This window comes from Sphaerodactylus townsendi, linkage group LG02 (assembly GCF_021028975.2).
Source record: "Sphaerodactylus townsendi isolate TG3544 linkage group LG02, MPM_Stown_v2.3, whole genome shotgun sequence".
Lineage (NCBI taxonomy): Eukaryota > Metazoa > Chordata > Lepidosauria > Squamata > Sphaerodactylidae > Sphaerodactylus > Sphaerodactylus townsendi.
The window spans coordinates 57,183,399-57,204,598 of record NC_059426.1 but is presented as its reverse complement, the minus strand read 5'-3'; the positions used below and the strand labels follow the sequence as shown (position 1 = coordinate 57,204,598).

The 21,200-nt window shown below is 41.4% G+C and overlaps 1 protein-coding gene across 7 annotated transcripts in view; it reads left to right on the top strand.

Annotated features, from left to right (window-relative positions):
• The window catches only part of KALRN (kalirin RhoGEF kinase), a 668,527-nt gene that overhangs the window by 80,300 nt on the left and 567,027 nt on the right, over window positions 1–21,200 (top strand). The gene's annotated exons all lie outside the window — the stretch shown is intronic.

Sequence of the window (21,200 nt, the reverse complement as noted above, 5' to 3'; positions counted from 1 at the left end):
CTAAAGTAAAAACAAAACGGAGGTTACTTATTGTTCCATAAAGATTCACTATAATTTGTTGTCTCACCATTACGTAATTTATAGTCCAACTTTCTCACAGTGACTCAAGGCGGATTACACAGAGTGAGTCAATCCAGTCAACAAGATGACACATTCAGTAAACAACAAAATAAGATTTTGGTTGGAGAACCAATCAAAAGTCTAAAATGAAAACTGCAGAAGAGCGCAAGAGTTAAAATGACACATTAAATGATGCAAAATTACACAATGGGAACCAACCCACGGCAATCTATACACAGTACTACAGACCACAGTTCCCAGTAATTTGCTCAAGCCTTATATAACAGTTCTACCCTATTGCCAGCATAGAAAAGCTTTCTTAAATAATTCGGTTTTGCATAGGCTGCTGAAGCCAGGAGAGTTGGACCTTGTCTGACCTTCTCAGGAGACCTTTCCACAGGGTGGGGAGTAGGGGCCACAACAGAGAAGGCATATCTATGGGAAGTTGTTGGTTTTGCCCATTTGCAGGCTGACATCTGCAAAAGGCTGTATTCTGTTTAGTGAAGCTGTCATGGCGGAGCATATGGGCAGAGACCAAGGACCGAGACCATAAATAGTTTTTTATGTGATAGATAATACTTTAAATTCAGCCTGGTGCTAGATGGGCAGCCATTGGGGTGACTGCAGAATGGGAGTGATCTTTACGTGCTATCTAGCTCCAGGTAATAGCCAAGCTGGAGTTTCTAAATTAATTTTGTAGGGAGACCAATGTACAGTGCATTACACTAGTGTAATCTTAGTGTCACCTTGGCATGGATCCAGGTGGCCAGATAAATCTTCTCAAGGAAAGGGGCCATTTTTTGAGCTAGGCAGAATTGGAAGAAAGTTTTTGTTTTGCAGTAGCATTAACTTACTTCTCCAGCAATAATGTAGTTCCCATTATAACCCCAAGGCTCTTAACTGAGTCTGCAAAGGTCAGCTGAACCCCATTGAAAGTGGGAAGCATAATGTCACTTTAGATGTCCTCCTTCCCAACCAGCATTACTTCTGCCTTTCCAGGGTTTTGTTTCAATTTGTGTACTCTTAGCCATTTAACCACAGCTGGCAGGCAGGGATATTTTGGCCTTCTTCTGCATTACCAGCCGACCTGCCAGCTTTATAACCATGGATAATTTATTTATTGGCTTTATAGTTATATTGAAGAACATAGGGGATAGGATTGTGCCCTGTGGGACTCCACAGATTAGGGCCTGCACTGACGATAACAGGTCTTCTAGGGCAATTCTTTTTGTTTGTTTGTTTACCATAAAAAGGGCACACCCTGAAGGGCATTCTTTAAAGACTGAAGTCATTCCTTGAAGTCTCTGTACAGTATATGCCTTCCTGATAACTTACATGGTTAGTATTATAGGAGCCTTTGTTGGCTTCTCTTAACTTAAGGCAGGAACAAACTCATCTCTGAAATGTTAACATTTCAGAGAGTGTAAAAATATTGTTTCAGCCCTAAGCCATTTATATGAAGGAAAGTTCTTTTAACTGCTTTCCTTGAACACTTCCTCATCTGCAGCAGAAGGTCAAAATAATGAGCTTTCCTTCTTGGGGGCGCCTGGCTGTTTTCATTAGAATGCACAGATGGAGACTGGAGACCAGAAAAAACAAACAGGTCTGAAATCTCCTGCAAGATGGGCTGTGATGTTTGCCTGTTTCCCTTCCCATAATGACCCCTCCCATAGCTGTACCTTATGTGGGAGGTACAGGGTGCTGAAGAAAGAAAGAGAAGAAGGCAGATATCTATTTCATGGGTGAAACTTCTGGTTCATCTTTGTGGCCTTCTGTGCAGTCTCAGATGGGAATGCGCAGGTGTAGGCTGACTGCAGAGTTGAATGTATAGCTTCTGAGAAGATTTTTTACTTTCCCAAGCCCGCCCTCTCCCTCTCAGAGCTGAAGGCATGCTTTGAGTGCTGAGGTAAATTTATTGGCTTGCCTCAGAGTTTGTCTTAATTGGAGTATATGGTTTCATGGAAGTCTGTCGTATTTACATCTTTTTCCTGTTGCTGGTTACCAGTGTGCACTGTATATGGATCAGAACTTCACTGGAAGGAATATTGATGTGAGTGTACAACTGAATCAAGATTCTCTTTTGCACAGTTTTAATGAGCACACATGTTCACTCATACATGTTGGTAACAAGCAAAAAGAAGGAAGTGCACTAAAAAGGCAGCATGCTGCACATGTATGATTTCCCATGTTAATTTTAGAGATTGTCCAAGTTAAATTGAAAGGCTGGAGGAGCAGAATGTGGAGGAGATACATTAAATATAACAATAACAGAACAGGAGACATCTACTAATCCCAAGCCGGATACTAGATTCCTGTCAGCTCCTGTTTGCTGATCCTGCATTCAAAATCAATGTGACTTTTTCATTCCAATGTAGCATTTTCCATATGTGTTACTCCATGGGAATTGCTCTGAAGCACTCCCACAGAGAATACAGTATAGTTCAGTATATGGGTTGAGTTTGTATTTACTTGAACATTATCCAGGTTGTAGAGCTTTTTCCCGTACTATACCACTTCAGTTGTGTGGATTGGGTGATTCGTTTCCATGTTTAAATGCCTCCTCATTTAAAGGCTGTCTGCACATTAAAAACATTGTATTTCAAGATGAAGTCTACATTATGTGCTTTCCTCTGACATGCTCGTTTTCTGTACACAAAAGATTTTTAGATGCTTAATATTTAAACCTGCTGTCACACCTTGCTACAGACTGAAGTGTGAAAACCAATTGATTTGTGTACAATTCAATTTTACTCTCATTTCCCCCATTATTGTGAAAATGTCAAGGTGAAAACAAGTATCAGCATTTGAAACGTTGCATTAAACAAAATATTAAGAGTGTATCCTCCTCCAAAGCGTTTTAAAAAAGATACAGATCAGTAAGCAGATTGTGTTCTGGGTGAGACAGTAAACAAGCTCCAAATTATCATGACTGATCTGCTCGATCCTGATTTTAACTTGAGTATTAATTATTAACCTATAGCAGGCAGCAGTGGCATAGCGCCAATGGGGTGGGGACCTGCAATGCCCTGGGCGCGTGCTGCGGCAGGAGTGTTCTGGGACATGGCAGGGGCAGGCGCTGCCACAGGAGGGGTGCAGGGTGCACGTGTGCCCTGGGTGCAGTTTCCCTTTACTCCGCCCTGGCAGGCAGTTAGATTTGAGTCCAGTTGCCAGTAGCCACATAGAGACCAAGAGTTTCAGGGAGTAAGCTTTTGAGAGCCAAAGCTTTCTTTGTCAGGTACAATAGAAAGGACGAAGGAGGCTTTGAGTCTTGAAAGTTTACTCCCTGAAATTCTTCGTAGTCTCTGTGCTACCGGAATCAATTCTAACTGTTGTACTGTAGACCAACAAGGCTACCGTCTGAAACTATAGCAGGCACTATGTGTCTTGCATAAAGATTGAGATGAAATTATGACTTATTATGCAGCTTAAACATGCCCCCCTCCCCGCAGTAGTTAGCTCAGAGTCATTGTTTTCATCCAAACATAGGAGTGCGTGTATATTAAGCATCATGCAACCTTTGATTTTCTTTTGTGCTGTTTAAATTCTGCACAAAAGTAAGAGGCCATCTTTTGTTCCAGCACTTCTCAGAGGTTAATTTGAGCTAAGGTAATTTAAATATTGGCAGAGAGCTGAAGATCAGGCCTGCATAAAACCTCTGTGCAAAGCGAAGAGACTCACTTTCCTTTTTGCTAATAAAAACAAACAGCTGCGTCTCCCATATGGTATTCTCTTGTAAAATATTTACATCTGAAAGGCACTCAGACTCCTTGCTGAAGCTTAAACAGTGTCATGGGGGGGGGGGGGAGTTTGCATTGTTGCTGGCTTTGACTGCAAAGGCTCCTAAATTCACCTCATTCTGTCTTTCCTCCATGTTGCATTAAAAGTGGGGCCATGTGCTACATTCTACTCCCGAGATAAGGATAAAGTCACTTTTCCATCATTTGGCAGATTTGAAAATAATTTGCAACAAAGAAGCAGAAATGAGGGCCCATGCTAATTATCTCATTGCAAATCCTTGATTTTAGGTCAATATTTGCAAGGCTTATTCAATGTGTTGGTTGTGTTTGGAGGGAAGGCGTCAGTTGGGGTTAAACGTTCTGGAAGAACAGCATAAATTAAGGGTCTGCTCTCCCAGCTGTGGGTTTCTATCAACTATATTAATGACATTCCTTCAGCACTGATACCTCAGCCAAACTATATTTCATTTTTATTTATTCAGTGTATGTTGTCTGATCTTTCTCAGGACAGCATATATGGTATGTGTGCCCCCCCCCTTTTTTATTTTATGAAGCAAATTAGGGCTGAAGGAAAGTTAGTATCTCGAGGTCAGCCAGTGAGTTTCCATGACAGAGAACCAACCTTTGGTTTAGGCCAATAGCCACTGTTCCACAGTGGCATGCGTTGTTGTTTTTTTAGTGAGATGTTGAGGATCTTGATATTTATTCCAAAGAGTTATTATTTAGATAGCAATACCGAGATATTTAGCTAGAGAGACATCATAGGCATTATATTTCTCATAGTACTGTGTTTCCAACAATAACCTTGTTCATATTACAGATAAAGAGTTTTAATTTTTGTTCCACCAAAGCAATGGACTGTTTTTATTTGCTGCTTTCGTTAATAATGCACACCTGTTTTCAGCACCCACAGCAACTACCTTGTTGGACTTCCCATCACTTCCACAAAGGCAGAGATTACTTATTCGACCGTTGATATGGGCCCAAAAGCTGGTGAATGAGTTCAGATCATATAAATGAATGATTCGGGAAGTACAGCAGTACAGCAAGTTATCATGGAGAGTGCCGATCCAAAGTATTCCTTCTTGGAATACTGATAAACTGGATATAAAAGAGTGGCATTCAGGCCAAAAGTTAAATAAAGAAAGAAGGAATCAGCTTTGGATTACTTACTACAGAAGATACCAGGTTCAAACTACAGAAGATACCAGGCATGCATATTTTTGAAAAGGTATTATGCAAAAGCATGAAAAAATTAGCATGAAAAAGCATGAAAAAAAGAAAACAGCCCCATATTGTCTAAACCAAACTCCACTCTGACAGCTACTTGGAAATAACTCTCATAGGATCTCAGTGGGAACCTCAGTGCAAGTCTTGGGATTTATGAATCATTCAGTCAAGGAGACTTACAGGTAGCCCTAACAGATGTATAACACTGCCTGGGTTTACGTTTGTGTAGTTGCATGATGGGTTTACTATTCCTTGACTGCAGAAATATTGACTGGTCTAAGCTTTCACTGGCCTAAGCTTTCACTTAGTGGCAAGGCATTTTCTTTCTCAAGTACATGCCTTAAAAAAAGAAAGAAAGAAAGATTAATGTTAACTTTCCAGTTGGCGGTTTGTACTGTTTGCTTTCACAGTGAAAGCAGAACTAACAATGCTAGTAATGTCATTGCAAATATTTGTCATGTCACAGTATCTTGCTGCCTGTAATTACGTTTAAGCATCCCAAAGCAAAAGGCAACAATGGAGATCAGCTAGAGTAGTTGATTGGGGTCAGTTAATAGTTGCTAATGGGAACATAGTTTTTATGGATGACTCCAGGGAGAAAGTGGGAGAATTAATCACAGCTCTTTTGAAAGCTGGGAGGAACTGAAGGCCTTTGAGGTCCTGAACTTTGCCCTGTTCTTTGTGGGCTTGTGCATGTGTTGGAGCAATTGTCTGCAAGCATTGTTCTGTGAAGCATGGGGTTTTTATTTTACTGGGTTAGCTCACTGTCATAATCAATATTGTTGTTTGCCCATTGATTTTAAGGATGACAAAAATGCATGTTTTCTGTTTTGCTTCAGAATGTCAGATTTCCTCCATCCCATCCCTTTTGCCACATTCCTATTTTCTTAGGTCATGCCAAACCATGCCTTGTGGTGCTTAACCATATTTCCCTATGATGTCTGAACTGATGGATCATGTTTTGAGATTTGCCAACAAGTTGGAATTGGAAACTGTCATTTGAAGTGGGTTTGCGAGTCACTTGGTGAGCTTGTGGAAACCTGCTTACTTCTTTGAGAAAGCATCTCTTTCCTAAAGCAAATATCTGGGCTTGGCTTTCGCCATTTAACAGAAGTGGTCTTTAACCAGGTTTATGATATTGTCTTTGAAAAAAAAACATGAGGATGTGTACAGGCAGAACATGCAGTAGCTGTTCTCAGCTGAAGTGGAGTAAGCTGAACAACTGGACTTCTTGAAGGAGGTGTTGTTGTAGTTTGTCTTGCTTGTTGAAAGCTTGTACGTGACCTTGATTGTTGGTTTTTATTTTTGCAGTGTATCTTGAGTCTTTGTACGAAATGTGGGCTACAAATGGAGTAAAAAATGATATCAGGTGCTCAGCACATATTCACAAGGCTGTGAGCCTTTTTCATGTATGAATCAAACACCTCGGTGTTATCTTACTTCTTGCTGCTTGAATGGAATGACTGATGCCACCTCTTCCCAAGACCAGATCTACATTTTTGAAGGGGGGAACAGCAGCAAAAGAACAAAATTACATTTCATATATATTGTATGTATTTTCTTTATATATGTGTGCGTGTGTGCATGTATGTATATAATCACTGTATATAATATGCATCTTCCTGTTGGGGAATAAATAGTGGAGTCCTGAATAGAGTTATACCCTTCCATGCCCTTTAACTTCAGTGGGCTTGAAAGGATGTGGTTACACATAATTCCAATGGAATGGGGGCCATATGCATGCTCCATCTAGATCCTGACAATAGCTGATCTGCCGCATTCTGCACAAACTGGATTTTGCAAACTGATTTTGAGGAGAGGCCAGTGTGAAGTACATTACAGTAGTCTAGTCTCGAAGTTACCATGATATGTCTCCAGGTGGCCAGATCAGTCATCTCAAAGGAAGGGGCCCTTTTCCGAGCTAGGCTGAGTTGGAATAAAGCCTCTTAATTTTTGTTAACAAAATTTAATTACAAATTACTTTCTTACTGTAGAAAGTTTTAAGAAACAGGAAAGAGGGCAGCAACTAAACCATAATATGTGATAAGAAACTGGGTGATTTAGGGCTGTATGTTCAGAAAATAACACTGCCTCCTTAGTGTTGTACCCCATATCATTTATCATATGATGGGATTTCTTCTGTCTGACATTGGCTGTTCCTGCTGAGGGCAGGAAAACTGACAGTTTCATGATGTCTTGTCTAGGTCGATAGTTCTACTACAGTAGAAATACAGTAGTCTATTTCTATATATTAGGGGGAAGGCATGAAAAACTCAATAAGAGGGTATAATATATTCTTTCATGGCATTCTTGTGTTGCACGCAACATCCTGGTAGGGCACACAAGGCTACCATCAGTTAGATAAACCTGGACATATTTTGATAGCACACCGAGGAGACCTTGTAACTTTTGAAGCCTAGCATGTGCTAAGAACTTGGCTCAGTAAGGACACAGGAAATGCATTACATATACAGAAATCTACCAAGTCACTGTTTTATGCAGTACTTTATATTGTCAACAACAAATCCCTAAAGCATTAGTTTTAAAATAATCTGCCATTGTTTTTCTCTGACTTGGCCAGCACATTTTTGACATTATTTGGTGCCTGGATACTTTCCCATCCGCAGTAAAAAGGCCATTTCCTTTTCAGTTATTTATCATCAAGAACTTGAAGCACATGTTGCTGTTTAAGTAGGAACAATTGGTGGGAGGCTATAATGTTCTTCTCTCTCCCTTTTTTTAAAAGGTGGAGCCAAAAGATGGTCCAGAAAAGGTGGATCGCTTTGTTACAGGAAATGTTTTGATTTCATTAAACATTTTATATTTAAAATAATAAAATGTTAGGGTCTCGGAGGAAAAAAACCAAAAGATATAAAAATACTGGCTGTATTGGGTAAAAAGGGTAATATTTATAAAATCAGACAATGCTCCCAATGGTCTGGGTGGATTCTTCAGAAATTGAAGGTTTAATGTTCCTTGATACTTAGCATTCTGATGACACCTTTTCACCATCATAGCAGTAATAGTGGGGTATGGTAGGAGGTACTTGACTCTTCTTCAGACTGTCTTTTTTAAAGGAACATTATCAGCACAATGCTATTGGAGGGGCTCAATCTTCTTGTGGAGGTGGCATGGGGCTGCACTGACTCATTTGCCCCCTTTGCAAGCACATGGAGCACCTCTGCCACCCCTCAGTTGTATGGCAGCAAAATGTGGAAGTTAGGGCCACCTAGGAGCTGTGCTGGCATCCTAATTGGATGCCGGGGAGGGGGGGAGACCAGGGTGTTTCCGAGAGTGGAGCCCCAGTTTTGTGGGCACTTGCATCGTGGTCCTATGGAGGGCTTTCTGGTGGTGGGTTTTTTCGCCTTCCCACATCACTGGAAAGTCCTCTGGAGGCTGCAGGGGGGTGCTGCAGTGGTGCAGTCCCCAGCCACCTTGGGCTGAGGATTGGGCTGTAATTGATATTTGAGTTTAAAAAAATAGACTAGCCATTTTACTAATGGAATAGTGATAGACTGGGGAGTTAAGTAAAGTAAGTAGTAGTTAAAATCCTCACTTTAAGCACATAAGGATGTTAGCAGGTTGGGTCCCCCCACTCCTGCTGTTATTCCCTAATTAGCACTCAACTAACTCAACAATCCCTTCTGGAGCCTATTTATTCTTCACAAGGCTACTTGTTAAAGAGTCTTTTTGTTGTTGTAAATTTATAAAGCCATATTTTATTACATGCCTAGGGACAGACTCTTGCCTGTTGCCGGCTCTGTTGTGTGGCTTTAATTACAGGGCTCATCCACTATTAGTCTGATATCTGTACCATTGTGTCCAATACTGCGTATCAAGACTCTCATACTTCTATCATTCCACGAAATGTGCAAAATAGAGAATAGGAGGACATTTCCACAAAAGCATTTGAACTGTGAATATGGAATAATCTACGAAGGGTACCTGAATGTTGGAATAGTACTGTAGTCTACTGCTGTGGAAATTTGGTGTATCATCTTGCTTTTAATTGTCTTTTTAACTCCACTCTCTGCATTGTTTATGGAACTGCACTTTGTTGTTTGTATAGCCTTCTTATTTTGTCACCTTTTTGTAATCTTCTAACCAATACAATGGGCTGTGGACAGCTATTGGTGGTTTAAGGGCATCCACCAAGCTATTGGTGGGTTAAGGGCACCCTCCTGTCTTTCCTTCCCTCTTGGCACCTTTTTTTGTCTGTTCTTCCCCTTCTTCTCTAACTGTCACTCTCCATTCTGCCATCCTCCATAGGCAACCTCCCCCACCTTTGCAGAGCTGGCTACCAGCAAGGGGTGGAGGCGGAAGCCTGCAGGGTGCCTGTGAAGATGGGGAGAGTTCTCCCTATCTCTATAGCAGGGGTCTGCAACCCGCTGTTCTGGAGCTTCATGTAAACCCTGCTTTGGGTGGCCTCATTTCCCCCTCCCCTGGGTCCTTCTTGGGGGGCAGGACCACATGGGGGACCCCAGCAGTGCCACCTTGGGTTGCAGACCCACCCCCCAGCAGCTCCACTGAGCTCCAGGGGCTTTCCTGGCTGATGACAGCCTAGCTGAGTCCAGGTGAGAAAGACTATGTCAGGTTTTAAAGGAGTTATTACCTGCAGCCCTGCAAGGTTGCACTCATCGGGGCTGTTTGATGGGGAGGCGGGGGTGGGTGGGAATTGTTTGCTTCTGCATTGCCAAGGAGGGCAGGAGCACATGGGGAAAGCCTTGCACGTGGATCTTGGAAGGTTTACTTCAGAGTAAGCCAGTGGAGGGTAAGCTTGTAGATCGTGGAAGGGAGGAAGGCCAGGATCATCCTCAGCCATGGTTGTTGCAGGTTGCCAACTCCTGGCGGGCAAATCCCAGGACATTTGGGGGTTGATTCACACAAGCTGTGGCTTTTGGGACCAGGGCAGGGGCCATGCCCAGTGAGGAATATGGCTGTTGAATCCACCCTCCATGGCAGAGATTTTCTCAGGGTAGGGGAGAAGTTCAGCCCCCTTGACAGTTGACAACCCCATTAAAGGCACCAATTTTGATCCACCTTCCAAGTGGAATTTGAGGGAGTTCTTTGGGGGGGGGGCACAATCAGTGACTTTCAACACAAGAAAAGAGAAATGTGTGAAACGGGGGTTCTTGTATCGTACTATCTGCATTATTTCCCCTTTCCTTTCTGGCAAATCTCAAATTCTCTCCCCTCCCCCTGCCTCATTCTCACCTTTTCAGCCATTCACCAACCTTTTATCTGCCTCCTATCTTCAGCTACATTTATCCCCCCCCCCCCCCCCGCTGCCATTTATATGATGCCAAAGTTTTACACAGTGGGGACCAAAGCAGCTGACATTATTCTCCTCTTCTTGCTTTCTCCTCATAACAGCACTGTGAGTTAGGTTAGGCTGAAAGTATGACTGGTCCCAAATGATCCAGTGAGCTTCTACAGTAAGATGGGGATTTGAACCTGGGTTTCTCAGACCCTTCTCTGAAACTCTGCTCTACCACATGGGATTTTGTAGGGTGGCTGCTATTGAAGAATAGCAAGCACCTAGGCCTGGTTGGGTCATGTAAACTGGGTGGTATCAAGTCATCCAGAGGTTGCTTTCAGGCTAAATGTTGCCAACCTCCATGTGAGACCTAGGCAGATTCTGCACGGGCCAAAAACAGCGTTGTGAAAATGGTGTAAAATGGTGTAAAGGGGTTTATATCATTTTCACAGCGCTGTTTTTGGCCCTTGCGGAATCCGCCCTAGAGATCTTCCAGAATTATAATTGAATTCCAGAGGTCAGAGATCTGTCTCCCTGGAGAAAATGGTTGCTCTGGGGGGTTAACTCTATACATCCCCAAACCCTTTCTCCTCAGACCCCACTACATAATTCCCAGCAACTTCCTAACCTAGAGCTGGCAACCCTTTTCAGTAAACCTGAAAAGAATCCTCCCTCAAAGGACAAAGTAGGCCCTGGAAAGGACATTGTCTCCTCCCCTGCCTTTTATTGACAGAACCAAATCTGGAATGCCCAGTTGTCTAGCAACAGCAACTGAGGGAAACTATTACTTAAAGCTATGGATGCTCTTTTCATCATTTTAGGGTTTTAAAAGCCCCCTGTGGTGTTTTTTTTCAGCTTTCACATTTTTCTCCAAAACAGACCTTTTCAGGTTTGTAGAAATTGCCTGTTCTCACCTGTTTGCAGCTCTAGTCACTGGATTTAAGTATTTTCAAATTTGGCCGACTTCGCTATTAGTATATAGATGTCATTTGTATGCGTTTGTTTGTGATGTTTGTACTGGTTTTGAATACCCCATCATATTTTCCTTCAGCAGCTGCCGAGGAAATATCCAGAGTACTTTGTTGCTGCTTTTATACTTGCTTTTATACTTTCAAATTAAGTTACAATGGTTAACTCTCTTTTGTCAGTGTCTTTGGCCAGTTTAATCTGTGTGCTGCTTTTGCAACAGCTGTTGGCAAATCTAACTTGTTTAGGCAGAAGAGCGCACAAAAGATCAGCTACATCAGGGTTATGACCTTGTGTTAATAGTGATGCTTTTATTATGTGGTTATCCTATGACTTCCTTTTCCTTTACCCTTAATTTGGCTTGTATAATAGTCTTGTCAAAGCATTTTCTTGCATAAAGTGAGGCTGTGAATTTCTAACTTCTTTGTATGAAGAAGCAGTCAGCCTTTCATTTGCAGTCTGCATAATTCATATGAAAAAGTTACTCTTGACACTGTGGGGGAAGGCATTCATTTCTAAATATCTACCTCATGTTCAAGTTCAGTTCAAACATGACCACATTTTATTAAAAAGGGTTACTATGCCCTTTCCTCATGATTCTTTCTTAATATTGAATTCCACAGCATTTTTTTTGTTTATTGAGCCCCATATATATGTACACATAACAGCTACATTCTTTAGACCAGTGCTTTTTAAAAAAAGTTTCTGGTTTTTATGTATCAGGTTGCAACAATTCCCACCCATTTTTCTCTCACACACTGGGAGAGCTGCCCCTCCCCAGCATTGGTACTCAATACTGGGGATTATCACCACAAAAAACCTGCCTCAGACATCCTTCACTTTGTGGTGCCTTCTGTTAGGTTAGGATTTGGCTACAAGTTAACCTTTGCATTACTGGTTTTCTCTGTGATAAGTCCAGTCCTTTGGAATGGATGTGAAGGCTGCCTTTGCTCACTGCATACAGGAAGGCAGTTGATGGAGGGTAAATTTTTTGGCAGATCTGGCTGTGTTTTTTGATCTGTGCATTTTAACATGTGTGCTGTTTTCATATTGATAATGGATTACTATATATATTTTTTGTCCTTGAGAAATGTTGCTTTGTTAGCTGCCTTGATTATAAAGAGTGAAGATGTGATAAAATGTTTTAAATAAGTAGTCTCATTTGACTAACAGCTGTATTTGAATGACACCCCCCCCCCCATTTCAGAAAATAGTTTTGATGAATACCACCTTTACAAAAGTATGGGAGACCGCAGACTATTGACATTCCACCCTTGTGATCTGCTGTCAAGCCCTATTGCCACAAATGTCATGTGTCCATACCTCTGACCTTGAACCTAGTTGCGAAGGAAGTTTTAATTATGTATGAATTGAATGGAAACCTAGACCAGGTTCTCACTGAGGCGGAGGCTTTTGGAAAACAGCATTTCCCTGCCAGCGCCATGCAAACGGCACTGGGTTGGCGGTGTTGCTTTTGGCGCCTCCATTTTTCCCCACCTTCTCACCCTGCGGAGCTTCTTCCCCACCTTCCCACCCTGCAGAGCTCCACAGGGATGGTGAGGCATGCCCATGCTGCCCTTCGACCCCCATGCAGCATGGGTGTGCCTCCTCCGCAGGGAGAGAAAGTAAGTGTGGGGAAACAAAACAGAGGTGCCTCTGCGGGCCGTGGCCACTCTGGGACTGCTCACACCTCAGTGTGCAAATGGACTCAGGTCTCCACCAGCATCATATATGTCGGTGGGAACCCGCTGTAGTGGCCTGTGCAGTGACATCACTGAGGGAGTTTCTTCTCTATTATCAGAGGAGCATTCCAACATATAACATGTTACTTGCAATCTGAGTTGGTATCATCAAATGCTGGTTTGCTATCTCAGTCAGGACTAAGTCTTAGCAATAACCTCATGACATATAACTAGTTTATGGTGCAACAAGGCCTTGATGCCACAACAATATAAAACCTGTATTCTTCCTACATCCCTATCTCTACACGCCTCTTGCCTGGTAAGTGGAGTGAAAGTGGACAGTATGCCTTGAAGATCATAAGCTATCCATCCCTGAATAGATAATGTAAATGTGATAAATGTTTTGAATCTATTTTGCAATGTTGGGTGTGTTCTTCAGTTGTGGAACAATAGTATTGCATCCAGAAGGTTCCCAGTTCAGTGCCTGGCATCTCTATTCAGAAGGATCTGATGATGTGAGAGACTTTTACTGGATACCATGGAGAGCCAATGTCAGTCAGCCCAGAGACAGTAATGACCCTGATAGACCATGTAGGCAAACGGCATAAAGTTAGCATGTGGTCACACAGTGGTATCTCTTTCACACTGGATGTATGAGATACCTTTGGGAGCTCACTGGATGTATGAGATAGTCCTAATGGACCCAATCTTGGTAGAGAGAAAAAAGTGAAGTTTCTTGGATGGCACCAATATATTATACTTCTCCTCTGTCAGTCCCCAGGGGAGTACTGTTTTTCATAGCCAAAATCATAACTGGGAGTCACTATGTATGGTTATGCCTGGTTATTCTAAATTGCTAATTATTTTTGAGGTTTTGGGCTTTATTTCCCCATAGGGAATGAAAACTAATAACAAAGAGAAAGAATGAAAATATAAAGTATAAAACTAAGAATATTTTGTGGTACCTGAAACATGGAACAGCAGCTTTTCTGCCAGACTAGACCAAGAATGGTGAACATGATCATTCCTACATATTTGGGATGTCAGCCACATGCTAACATTCCAAACAGTCAAGCATTTCTTTTTTATTATTTGGGGAATCTGTTTTAAATTTAGTTGTAAGAAAGCAAAATGATTAAATGTGGCTTTATACCAAGCATAGGAGATTTTATTCAATGTCTGTATTTGAGCTTGCATGTAACATTGGCGATTCTGTTATAGAATGGATCTAAAATGGCACTTTTGCCATTTGTTTGGAATTTGCTGCCACAGGAGGTGGTGATGGCCACTAGTCTGGATAGCTTTAAAAGGGGCTTGGACAGATTTATGCAGGAGAAGTCAATGTATGGCTACCAATCTTGATCCTCCTTGATCTGAGATTGCAAATGCCTTAGCAGACCAGGTGCTCGGGAGCAGCAGCAGCAGAAGGCCTTTGGTTCCACATCCTGCATGTGAACTCCCAAAGGTATCTGGTGGGCCACTGTGAGTAGCAGAGTGCTGGACTAGATGGACTCTGGTCTGATCCAGCAGGCTCTTTCTTATGTTCTTAGTATGGACCAGAGTCCCCAGTGATTTATCCAAGCAACCAGTGGTGGGATTCAAATAATTTAACAACCGGTTCTGGTGGTGGAATTCAAATAATTTAACAACTGGTTGTTTACAAGCACCATTTTAACAACCAGTTCTGCCAAAGTGGTGCAAACCTGCTGAATCCCTCCACTGCAAGTAACTTTGTGAAGCCTTATGTAACAGCCCTCACTTGCATAGAAAAGCCCATTGAATAATTTGGCCTTCACATAGTTTAAGGAAACCCAGGTGAGTGGCAATCTTCCTTACAACCTCAGTTCCCAATAATAGTTGACCTATGGCATTATGCACTAACTGAAGTGTCCAAATTGTCCTCAACCTTACAAAGAAAATGTAAATACCTTATACCCTCATTCCAGCTAGCTCATTCTGAACCTTCCTTCCCAAGTGATAACTGACTCTTAAACCTCCTGTTCAACTGTTAAAGAACCATCCAGAGTTTCTTTGTTTAATGTTCTAGGCTCATTCTGACTTAGAATACCCCTGTCCTCACAGCATCACTGCATCCCAGACCTAATCAGGAGTTGGGCACGCTCAAGTTTTAATGCAGTCAAGCCTTTTTCCATCGCATTGTTCCCACCTGGGAACAGAACTCTGCTTTGTGTCTGGAAAATAGCCCCTTTTATTATTGCCAGAGGGTTAGCTTTTTTTATAAGTAGAGCCCTCCAAATCCATGATTTTTTGCACTTGGTTCCCTCCTTGTGCCCATCAGCAGTGGTGGCTTCTGTCTCTTGTTCTTGAATTTCTTCACTTCAGAAATGGTAAATGTTGCCCTTTCCTTGACACCCTATCTATTGTTCATCTCTTTCTAAATCTCACACTTCTTAAAATTCTGTGTGTGTGTTTGCAGAAATGCATGTATACAAGGATGTAGGTAAGGGGGGGTTTCTCAGTTTCAACCCCCCCATTACATGTCTGAAATCCCCTCCCCGTTTTTTAAAAAAAATTAAGTTTTTTATTTTTTTGGCCTGCAGGGGGTGCTGATTTTAGGCTAGCAGCACCAAAAATTCAGGGATTTGTTGGGAGACCCTACTGATGATATCACCCAGGTTTTGTGAGGTTTGGTTCAGGGGGTCCAAAGTTATGGACTCCCAAAGGGGTGCCCCATCCCCCATTGTTTCCAATGGGAGCTAATAGGAGATGAGGGCTACACATTGCGGGTCCATAACTTTGGCCCCCATGAACCAAACTTCTCCAAACATGGATAGTATCATCAGTAGAGTCTCCTACTGATACCACCCAGGCTTTGTGAAGTTTCGTCAAGGGGGTCCAAAGCTATGGACTCCCAAAGGGGGTGCTCTCATCCCCCATTGTTTCCAATGGGAGCTAATAGGAGATGAGTGCTACACATTTGAGGGTCCATAACTTTGAACCAAACTTCACCAAACCTGGGTGGTATAAGCAGGAGGGTCTCCTAAAGATACTCTGAAATTTTGGTGCTGCTAGCTTAACAATTGCACCCCTGACAGCAGGCACCCCCCCATAGGTCCCAAATTACTTCCAAGATTCAAGGTAGTTCATAAAGTAGCAGAAAAAGTCTCAGATGTGTGGGTGTTTCTAAGTAGCATTGTCCAACAGGTGCCATTCTGGGCCTGAACTGCTCTTGATTCGCACTCCTGAACTGCACATGGCTGCTGGGCTTTTTCCTCTTCATATATTGCGATCTTCTCCAGTTGCTTGGCTGCAGTGGTGAAACCCTGGCTGTGCATTGCAGGCTGCATGTTACCAATGACTGTGTTGTAAGTTACATTTTCTGTCGTTGATCAGAATAACGGCTTTTAAATTTTGGTGTGAAAACACATGTTCATGGATTTTGACTTGAACAGGTTAGCAGTGTAATAGGTTTTTACGGAATCTGTATCTAGATTCAATACTTCAATATGGCTCCACAGTAGCTGATCGTTTTCTGTTCTTCGTTACCAGGAATTGTGGCTTTCCATTATGATAAAGCTCTCGGCCCATTTTTCTGATAAGTAGGTCAAATTCAGAAATGACTAGAAATGAGCTGTAAATTAAACCCATGTAGATAGTCATCTCTGTTTTCAGGTGTGGATCGAAGTTTGCATGATGCTGAATGCGTAAAATAGATTTCATCTTGACAACAATTAGGTCAGTAGGGCAGGATTACAGTATGACTCACAAACCTCTTACTGTGACATAATTCTGTGGTTGCCACCTGGTCTGCTCTAAATCGACACATCTGGTATTGTTGCCTTTCAGTTGCTTTTAAAACCCCCCCACCCCCAATTCTGTACCAGTGCAAGCCAAGACCTGATTTTAAATGTGTGTGCTTGTTGATATGGCTACATACAAATGAGCAATGGCAACATAATCCCAACCTATGTGTACATTCTTTCTCAGCAGAAACACTATGTAATCCTAATGTCTTTTCATGGAGATGGATCCAGCCAGCTTTCTGGAAGTGAAAAAAAGATGGAGACCAATTGATTACAGAACCTGCATGAATAAAATCCATATGCAGGGGGTGGGGTGGGGTGGGGACAGGCTGAGCAAAAAAGTTGGATGGCTCCAACCCACGGAATTCAGCCAGAGATTTTCAGAGTAAAAAAGAAAAGAAATGTAGGACACATTTGTATCCTTGTTAGACAATAAAAGACATCATACTAAACTATGGTTTACTTGAATGGTAGCTAAGAGCCAAGAAGTATCCATATTAACATGGTTTAAGCTTGCATACATGGACCATGGTTAAGAGCTTCTTTCCTTATGCTTTCATCTTGACAATATACCATGATTTAGAGATGCTTGTTTTCATTTTCCATTTGCCTAGCATTCCAGTTTCTATAGTCCAGAGCCTCCAGAGACAGAGCAAGCAAGGGTCGTAAATATGTCTTGTCAATTCAGACAACCTGTCTGTGCATATGTCATGGTTTGCAAATTGTCTTCAATCTAATGCTTATGGTCCTTGTGTCTTTGCTGATTGCATGCTATAGTTACTAGTTCACTGAATCACAGTTGAGGTTCCTTACCTTTTGTTTGGTGGGATATCTGAATTGAGATTGTGTGGTGGGATTCCTACCAACTTTTCTGCTGGTGTATCAGAGAAAAGGGATACTTTTTGATCTGGAAAAGGCTATGCTGGGGTCATGATACCCACACTGACAAAGAGCTGTACAAGATGGGTTTGTAGTGAGGAAAGGAAACAGGCTAGACCACCTTTTCTCCCTCTTGTACCAACAAAGCATCAACTTTCACATAGTTAATATACCTTCAGGTTAGGATCCATATTTACATGTCATAGATATTAAACTATCAAGTGAAAACTTTAAGTGGGAGTCATTGTCTTTCTCATATATTTGTTGCTTGAGTCTTTGGATTGTTTGCCTGAGGAGATGTTGGGATGGATGAGAAAAGGTAACATGTTTGATGAATTGTGCCTTAGGTCAGGGAGGTATGTCAGGAGATCTCAGTGTACTTTGTATCCGTATGGTTCTACAGAATAAACAAGTGTCCTGGAAATATAGTAATTTTAAAAAAATACTATATCTGCATTTTGTATTTAAAATTTATTTCAGTTTGAGAGAATATGGAAATATAAATTCAGCTAAATATGGAAATATAAACTCAGTTTTGGATATAACTTCTACTTCATGTGCTTGTTCGATGTTGCACCTTCTAGCCTCTGCTGCATCCATTCCTCTTCTTGCGGTATGTTTTGTAAGTGCCTAATGATTTATTGAATGCTGTATACTCCTGTGGATTATTGACTGAACCATAAATGTTCCATTTACCACACATTGAGCTGCATGAGTTTCTATCAGCCACACCAGCTATTTTTTCCCTTTGTCTTTCCGGTTGTGGACCTTGATCCCAAGATCATCTGTGTATTCTAATTATGTGGTTCTAGCATGCAGAGTAAGCCAATTTGCTAATGGGCAGGTACTTTGCTTTCTCTTCTGCTATTTTCCAATTCCCTTGTCACTGTTCCTTGTTTGCTGTCTGCTCTTTCGGAGTTTCTGCTGTGAATGATCTGAGCAGCAGCCCAGGTAAAAATTTGCAGTTGCCATTTTAGCCTTTAGGAGGAAAGAAAGCTTGTGAACACTTCCAATGTAATTTTAATGAAGCTAACTTCTAGGTTAGCCACAACATTTTGTGGTGGCGCAGTCCTCATGACAAATAACCCTGAAGAGCAATTCATAATTGCTTACAAAAGGGGACAAACTGTTTTTAAATGCAAATAAAAAGTTTGGTAAATCTGTTGAAGACACAAACATCTTTTAGGATCCATTTAAATGCATAGGGCATTTAGCTACACATTATATATTTTAAAAGACTGGAACTTTCAGTTAATCCATGGATTAGATTAGTTGATTAAAAACTTTTTGATTGAGAAGATTGCCATGATCAGGTAATACCTCTTTAAAAATATTTGTATTATTTTAATTTAAGTACTTATAAAATACAGATGGATGGTGCTTTCTGCTTTTACTCATACAGATGGGAATGCCTCTTCTACGATGAATCCTCTGTGACACATATTTGGATTATGCAAAAATGTATGCCTTTGTCTTTGGAACTATAAGTTTATTCATATTCAAATGTGCACAGATTAAGTTAAACCAATTAATTCATTAAAACCCGTATGATTAATTCTTTGATTGTATGACAGGTATAGTATTTAAGAAACAATGGTTGGGCTTTTTCCTATGTGTGCTGAAATAACTCAGACCTCATTTTGATAGAAAATTACTAACATATTGAATACCAACTGAAATTTTTCATTGCCAACGATGACATCTCTTTTGGCCTAGATGTAGATTCTGTTTCTTCCAACAATAGTTAATATATTAACAATTCACCCAGAATCTTCATATTTCTACTATGTCTTCAAAATATATTAACGAAATGGCCACTGGATTTTTGGTGATACCTAATCTGTATATTTTATAATTAGTTTAATTACTTTTTTTCTTAAAACACCTTAACTCTCAAGCACAGTGAATTTGTTAAGCTGGCCATTTTCCCAACAGTCATTACTGATTTCCATGTATGTTTACTTGGAAGTAAGTTCTACTTGTTTTTGCTGAGCTGCCTTATTAGTTAGTGAATTGAGGTAGGATAAAGTCCTAAGCCAAGGATCCTTAACAAGGCACCCATGGTTGCTACAATACCCACCAGTGTGTTTCTTAGTGCCTTCTAACGTCTTCCTGAAACGTCTCCAAGAAAGCTCTAATCCTGGTTTTTTTCAATCTGTTTGGAGCAGAAGTATCTTCAGGTGAGTCCAGGATGCATACCCTTTTTGTCTGAAGCGAACTTCCATTTGGAAACAGTTATCTCCATCATAGCTGCTTGACTTGGAACACCTCAACATTTTGTCCCCCCTGGCAGCCATTTTGTGATTAACTGTGCCTCCACCACTACTGGCAGTCATTTTGACGGCATCCACTGGTGCTGGAAAGTGCTGTCAATTTGCATTTGACTTCTGGTGACCCCATAGGATTTCAAGTCAAGAGGCATTCGAAGATGTTTTTACTTGGTAGTCTCCCATCCAAGTACTAACCAAGGCCAAACCTGCTTAGCTTCCAATATCTAATAAGGGCCTTTTCTACACAAGTCACTTACAATGTTTCCAAAATATTTTCATTTACCCCCTTTACCATTATGCTTGTTGACGTTTACCTCTCCAAGCAGTTCATGGCTGCTTTAAGGTACTTTTTTTTCTTATTATTTGTTGAAATGATGGTTTGTTAATTCCTTGCTTCGATGCTCTGTTGATCTGTTTAATCAATGCTTTGTTGACTCACCCAAAAGAGCAAGAAGAAAAGAAAAAAAGAAACCCAATCCCCAAACAAGCAAAAAACAAAACAAACTGAAGAAGCAAGGAGAAAGGAGTGGAAGGAGGGACGCAAAAAAAAAAGGCAGATCAGGTACTGGTGGGGAAGGCATGGAAAATGGCCAGGATTTTTGGCAGGAAAAATGAAACATTTCAAATATGACCGCACTGCAAGGGAAGCCAGTTCGGAAATGTTTCAGTGAAAAACAATGCAGTAAAAGTGTTTTCAAAAACAATGAGGCAAAAGGTGCTTAGAAATGTTTTCTGAACCAAACTGTGGAAAAAAACATGTGGAATTCCATGGAGGAAACTTTTCATTAGTGGGCTAAAAACTATATAGCTTGTAAATAGCTTGTAAAAAGCCCAAGATCAGGCTAGCCTGGGCCACCCAGGTCAGGGACAGTGGCCGCTGCCCTTTATCAAAATCCAAATTTGCTCACTGGCTCAGCATGTTTTGGAATCCCATCCTAAGAACATAAGAACAAGCCAGCTGGATCAGACAAAAGTCCATCTAGTCCAGCTCTCTGCTACTCGCAGTGGCCCACCAGGTACCTTTGGGAGCTCACATGTAGGATGTGAACGCAATGGCCTTCTGCGGCTGTTGCTCCTGATCACCTGGTCTGTTAAGGCACTTGCAATCTCAGATCAAAGAGGATCAAGATTGGTAGCCATAAATCGACTTCTCCTCCATAAATCTGTCCAAGCCCCTTTTAAAGCTATCCAGGTTAGTGGCCATCACCACCTCCTGTGGCAGCATATTCCAAACACCAATCACACGTTGCGTGAAGAAGTGTTTCCTTTGATTAGTCCTAATTCTTCCCCCCAGCATTTTCAATGAATGCCCCCTGGTTCTAGTATTGTGAGAAAGAGAGAAAAATTTCTCTCTG